At 36.3% G+C, this 7,123-nt stretch overlaps 1 protein-coding gene across 1 annotated transcript in view; it reads right to left on the reverse strand.

The window, feature by feature from the left end:
- The window catches only part of TNFSF4 (TNF superfamily member 4), a 113,503-nt gene extending 108,153 nt beyond the window's left edge, over window positions 1–5,350 (reverse strand). The window contains exon 1 of the mRNA XM_067728665.1: window positions 4,286–5,350. The gene's annotated coding sequence lies outside the window, so the exon portion shown is untranslated. The remainder of the gene's footprint in view (window positions 1–4,285) is intronic.
- Window positions 5,351–7,123: the final 1,773 nt, after the last annotated feature.

Consider the following 7,123-nt stretch of genomic DNA (forward strand, 5'->3'; position numbering starts at 1 on the left):
TTTACTGTGTATAATTTACCTCAATTTTTAGTGTCAAAATACATAAAGCAAAAATTGATAGAGCTATAAAGAGAAATGGATAACTCAACCATCCCAGTATTAGACTTCAATAAACCTCTCTCCTTAATAAATAGCCAAGCAGACCAAAAAATTAGTAAGAATATAAAAGATTGAACACAGTTAACAAAATTGATATAATGGACATGTGCAGAGCCAGTCCCTAACAATTAGAAAATACCCTTTCTTCTCACATACATATGAAATATTTATAAGATAATAAGTCATACGTCAAATTCCAAGAAATTTCAGATATTTCTTGTTGTATAGAATGCATTCTTAGGGCATAATGCAATTAAGTTTGAAATCAATACAAAAAATTTAAAACTCTCATACATTTTAGAAATTTTAAAACACAGCTGTGAATAATTCATGGGTAAAAAGAAATAATAGAAATTTTAAAATGTTTAAAACTAAGCAATAATAAAAATACCACAGATCAGGACTTCCATTTCTGCCATGTTGGAATAAATAGAACGAAACTTTTTCTCCTACTATAGACCTTTGTAAAACTGGACAAAATATATGAAATAATGTTTTAAGAAATTGTACAATAGGTACCGCAGAACTGTGATCCCTAACAGAAAGGAATGAACTAGGACAACCCTATGCTCACCCTGGCTTTCTGTTGGAGGAATTTCCAGACTCTAGCGCAGAGAGGGAGAACACAATCAGAAACCACATCCTTCAGTGAGTTGAAGAGACAGAGAAAGGAGCTCTGGCAGTGGGTGAGGGTGCTAAGGAGACCATATTTTTCAAAGAAGAGTACTAGGAAAAAGGAAGAGATACAGAGAAAAGGCTCTAGAAATATTCATAATAGTCCCCTTTAGTCCACTGCTAAACCATAAGCCATGGATACATATGTTGAAATGTTGTAAGGCTGGGCAAAGAATTACAAAATGAAAAATTCTCAGAGCTCTTATAAGGTGGAGGGATGTCTGAGTTAATGAAGCTTACTTTAAACTTTTCCAAATAAACTTTAAAACAACTTCAAAATGAAGAAGCTTATCCACATGTAACGACTGCTTGCCAGAACTTTTTCAACATTCTTTAAAAAAATGTAATCAAATCCAAACTCTCAACAATGTACCAATCATAATAACCAGCATCTAACAAAAATTACTCTTTGGGCTTCCCTGGTGGCACAGTGGTTGAGAGTCCGTCTGCAAATGCAGGGGACATGGGTTCGTGCCCCGGTCCAGGAAGATCCCACATGCCATGGAGCGGCTAGGCCCGTGAGCCATAGCCGCTGAGCCTGCGCATCCGGAGCCTGTGCTCCGCAACGGGAGAGGCCACAACAGTGAGAGGCTCACTTACCGCAAAAAAAAAAAAAAAAAAAAAAAAAAAATTACTAGACAGGCAAAAAGCAGGAAAGTGTGACTCACAATAAGTAGAAAAATAAGTCAGTAAAAACAGTCAAAAAACAACAGTAATGAAAAATTAGCAACCAAGCACATTAAATCATAATGAGAGTAGAAATGGCAAGATTTATAAAAGAACCAACTGGAACTTCAAGAACTGAAAAAGCAATATCTAAATTGCAAAGTTCATTGAATGTAATTACAGCAAGTTAGACACTGCAGAAGAGTCAGTGAGCATGAACATATGTAACAGAAACCATCCAAACTAAAGCAGAGAGAGAAAAAGAATGGAAAACATTAACAAACCCTTAAGAATCTGTAGGACAATATTAAGCAATCTAACAGAAGTGTACTTGGAGTCCCAGAAAGAAAGGAGAAAGATGTGAGGCTGAAAAAAAATATATGAAGAAATAATGGTTCAACATTTTCCAAATTTGATGAAAATTAAGAGCCCACAGACCCAAGAACCTCAATGAACCACAAGCAGGATGAAAACAAACAAACAAACAAAAAAAACAAAAAAAAAATCTTACAAGGCACGTTATAATTAAATTGCTTTTTAAAAACTTTCATGAAGAGAAAATCTTAAAAGTGCCCAGAAAAAATACATGTTACAACATATGACATGATATGACATGACATTACAAATAAGAATGACTGAAGACTGTCAGAATAATGTACACCAGACTACAAAGGAATGATATCTTTTAAAGTGTTGAAAAAAATCTGTCAATATTAATTATATCCATAAAAAATATCCTTCAAATGAAAGGAAATAAAGACTTTTGCAGACAAGAGCTGAGGGATTCTGTCACTGGCAGATCTACACTAGAAGGAATATTATAAGAAGTTCTTCAGATTGAAAAAAATTATACCAGATGGAAAGATGGATCTACACAAAGGAGTGAAGAGACTTAGAAATGGTAAGTACGTGGTAAGTACAAAAATTCTCTTGCTTCCTCATTTTTTAAAGATAACTGAGTGTTACAGCAAAAATAATGTGAAAGTAGTGTGGTTTTTATAGAGAGAAGTCAAATGTATGACAACAGTACAACAAACTACAAAAGGGTAAATGAATGTATACTGTTGAAAGATTTTTATGTGATATATAAACAGGTATAATGTTATTTGAAGGTATCAATATATTGCAGTAAGTTAAAGATGCAACTGAAACCGTACAGCAACCATTTAAAAGAGACAGAGCTAAGAGGTCAGTAGTGGAGATAAATAAGAATATTTAAAAAATGCTTAATTAATCTAATGCATGGTAGGAAAGCATAAAAAAGGTAGAAAGAACAGATTGGACAAATAGAAAACAAATAGCAAGATGGTAAATTTATACCTAATCAAATTGCTTATCATAAAGAATGTAAACATTTGTTAACACTCCACTTAAAAGGCAGAGACTGTCAGATTAGATAAAAAGGAAGGCCTACCTTATGCTGTCTGTGAGAAAGTTTGACTATAAAGATACAGACAAGTTCAAAGCAAAAGGATGGAGCATATATCCAGAGACAACTCTAATTCAAAAAGATACATGCACCCCAATGTTCATAGCAACACTATTTACAATAGCTAAGACATGGAAGCAACCTAAGTGCCCATCAACAGACGAAAGATAAAGATGTGGTATATATACACAATGGAATATTACTCAGCCATTAAAAAAGAACGAAATAATGCCATTTGCAGCAACATGGATGGACCCAGAGATTATCATATTAAGTAAAGTAAGTCAGACAAATATCATATTTCACTTACATGTGGAATCTAAAAAATGATACAAATGAACTTATTTATAAAACAGAAATAGACTCACAGACATAGAAAACAACCTTAGGGTTATGAAAGGGAGTGGGGGGGACATAAATTAGGAGTTTGGGATTAACATACACACACTATATGTATATATTTTATATATATAAATAAAACAAATAAACAACAAGGACCTACTGTATAGCACAGGGAACTATATTCCGTATCTTATAATAACCTATAATGGAAAACAATCTGAAAAAGTATATAAAACTGAATCACTTTGCTGTACACCTGAAACTAACACAACATTGTAAATTAACTATACTTCAATTTTTAAAAAAGGTTTAAAAATAAAAAGGCTAAAGGATGGAAAGATAACATTAAAAACTCTAACCATAAAAAAAACTAAAATGATTATATTAATATCATACAAGCTAGACATGAAAACAAGGAAAGTTATCAGGGACAAAGACTGGCACTTCATAATGATAAGGGGTCAAATAATTAGGAAGATAACAATCTTAAGCCTATAAAGACTTAATAACAGAGCTTCAAAATACATGAAGCAAAACTGACAGAACTCCAAGGAGAAATATAAAAGTAGACAAATGTAATTGGAAATTTCGATACTGTTCTCTTAATAAATGATAGAACAAGTAGACAGAAAATCAATAAGGATATAGAAAATTTTAACAACGCTATCCAACAACTTAATCTAACTGGCATTTAGAGAACATTACAACTAACAACAGCAGAACACACATTCTTTTCAGGTACACATGTAACACTGAGCAAAATAGACTCTATGCTCTTCCACAAAACAAGTCTTACATTTTGAAGAACTGAAACAACAGAAATTAAAGTTAAAAAGAAATAAGTAATATAAATCAATACCTAAAAGAAATCTGTAAAATAACGCATATTTGGAAATTAAAAGATGCACTTCTAAACAACCCATGGATCAAAAACAAAAAAAAATCACGAGAGATTAGAAATAATTAAAAATTAAAACACACCATAACAAAATTTGAAGAGTATATATATTAATAATTATAATATAATATATATAATTAAATACCTAAAGGGCATTTATAGTTTTAAATACTTACATTAAAATAGATGAGAAGCCGGTTTCCACGGTGTGGGGCCTCGGCAGCAGCCTCCACATGGCCTGGCTCCTCAGATGGCTGCTCCATGGGCTCCTGGCCGCCATCACCGCCCTCGTGCTTGCCGTAGCCTCCTGGTTTATGCAGCCCAGAAGGTCCGGATCTCCTTCCTCAACATAGCGTTCTTCGGCTTCCCGCACCGGACCCTGCACAGATTCAGATCTTATCTCCACTTTGTACACTCCCAGGCAGTAATAGCCGGGGTCATCGTAGTGGCCTGCGGGCGGAGGCTGCGGGAATGGCACGCAGCGGAAGGCCTGTGCCTCCAGGCGCTCTGCTAGTTGCGAACAGAGAATTGGGCGGAGGTCTAGGCTGGCGCTCTTTCTGGTGCCTGGTATGGGTTACAACGTCTCCATAGAGTTCCACGCCTATGTGCTCCGCCTTGGACCATTACTGTTGGCTTTCCTTTTACCGCTAGTCGTGGGCGGGGGCGGGCTTGCTTAGGCGCGCAGGCTCTGGGGCGTGACCAAAAACTAGGTGCACTCTGGGAAAGCAGGGAGGGTGCTGGCGGAATGGCGGCTCTGGTTTACAGTTCGGCTCACTACTCCCTACTCGAGTACAATAGCTGACCTGAGGAAGGGGCTGTACTGGGTTATGCAAGCTGATTTTGAGAGTGGAGGGAGGAGGGAGAGCCGAAGACCTCACACTAACCACAGGAGCCCTTGTGGAAATGTTTGGAGACGATCACATGGTCCAACCTTTCGTATCTGGCAGCCGGTACAGGCCACAGGCTAATAATTAAGCTGAAATGATGAACTATGGTGCTGCTTGCTTTCAGTCTCTGCAGAGCCCACCATGATCTCTGGAGGAGTAGGTTCTGGGGCTGGATTTGCAAAGCATTCTGGGTCAGATAAACTCTGTAAGAAACTCAATCCACCCCTTCAGAAAGGTCGAGCACTCCAGATTTTTAGTAATGAATTCACATCAGAGTGCATGTGTAGACCGCCGCCCAGGGCTTAGTTCATCCAAAAACGCTTGCGTTGCACAGACTCGGGACATCACAGTGGAGTCTGCATCCTCTGCTGTGCTCCACCCCAGCATTTCTGCTTGTAGGTCTTCCACACAAGCTTAGGTGGTCCTCTGCTGGGCTCCTGCTGTGAACCCAGGTGAGTTTCCACCTTTCCCCCTCCCCCTCCCTTTTTCTAAAAATAGCATCCTGATCTCCTGCTCAGAAAAAAATTAAATTGTATTTATTGTCAAATAAAAGAGATCCAGGCCAGATTGAGGACTCTATGGTTCTCCCTTCAAGATGTGTTTTGTAGATGCTCTGGGAGGTGTTCATATCCCAGATATTGAAAATAGCTTCTCATAATGGGCCCTATGCTTGGTACCATACATGATTTATCCTGTTTTTACCGCGGTAAACACCATTGCCTTCAGCATCATTTTATGAAAGAAATTAAACCATTTTGGTGAGATCATGGGGTTTAGGCACCTCACCTATTGTGCCTAATGGATAAAGCCTGCCTCATGTTTCTGGAGGATGGCTAAGAAATCAGCTAAAACATGGTGACTGATCAATTTAATTTTAAGAAGAAAGCTGCCAATGGATGGCAATCCCACAGCCTGTCTGGCTTTAACCAAGATATTTCCTCCTCAGACTGGCTCTTGCTGGATTATGCAGGCCTCCTCATCTCTTGACTAGATTCTCTGTGATGAGTTTTGGCCTTGGATCAGTTATAACATGAGAGACCTACAAGGATTTTCCTTAAAAAAAAAAAGAGAGTTCTAAAATCAGTCATCTAAGCTTCAACCTTAAAAAGCTAAAAAGGAAGGTAGATTGAGTCCAAAGTCTATAAAAGAGCAAAATAATAAATATATGTATGGAAGTCAATAACATAGAAATTGAACAAACAATACAGAAAATTCAAGGAAACCAAAAGTTGGTTCTTTGAAAAGGCAATACAATTGATAAACCTCTAACTAGGTGAGTAAGAAAAAAAAAGAGAGAGAAAAGGCAAAAATTATTAATATGAGAAATGAGGGGATTCAGAAGAGCCAACAGACATTAAAAAGATGATAAGAGTATGAGCAACTTTATACCATATTAGATAGAAAGGACAAATTTCTTAAAAGTCAAAATTAGCAAACCAACAAAAATAAGAAAAAAGAGAGAAAACCTTAATAACCCTATACAGTCAATGAATTACATTTATTTTTTTTAATCTTTTTTCAAAAAATACCTTTCCACAAAGAAAACTCCCAAGTCCAGATGGCTTCACTGGTGAATTATATTAAATAAGAAAGGAAAAAAATACACATTTTACACAAATACTTTCCAAAAATAGAGAAGGGAACAATTCCCAACTCCTTTCACAAGGCCAGCATTAACCTAATACCAAAACTAAACAAACTTTCCACAAAAATAAAATAAATAAATACAGATAAATTTTCCTCGTGAACATAGATGCAAAAATACTTAACAAAATGTTAACATATCAGCCATATATAAAAAGGACAATACACCCTAATAAACACCAAAGTGGAGTTTATCTCAGAAATGAAAGGTTGTTTTAACATTCAAACATCAATGTAATCAGCCATATTCACACATGAAGAAAAACATCTGACCATCTCAATAGATGCAGAAAAAGCACTTAAGATTAGACACCCATTCACGATAAAACCTCTCAGCAAACTAGGAATGAACTAATTCCATCAATCTGATAATGAGCATCTTTAAGAAACCTACAGCTAGTACCATAATCGATATTGAAAGATTAAATGTTTCCCCCAGACTAAGAAGGCAATGTTGTGGGTTCCCACAATTTCTATTCAATA

The sequence above is a fragment of the Pseudorca crassidens genome, chromosome 2 (assembly GCF_039906515.1).
Source record: "Pseudorca crassidens isolate mPseCra1 chromosome 2, mPseCra1.hap1, whole genome shotgun sequence".
In the NCBI taxonomy this organism is placed as follows: Eukaryota; Metazoa; Chordata; class Mammalia; order Artiodactyla; family Delphinidae; genus Pseudorca; species Pseudorca crassidens.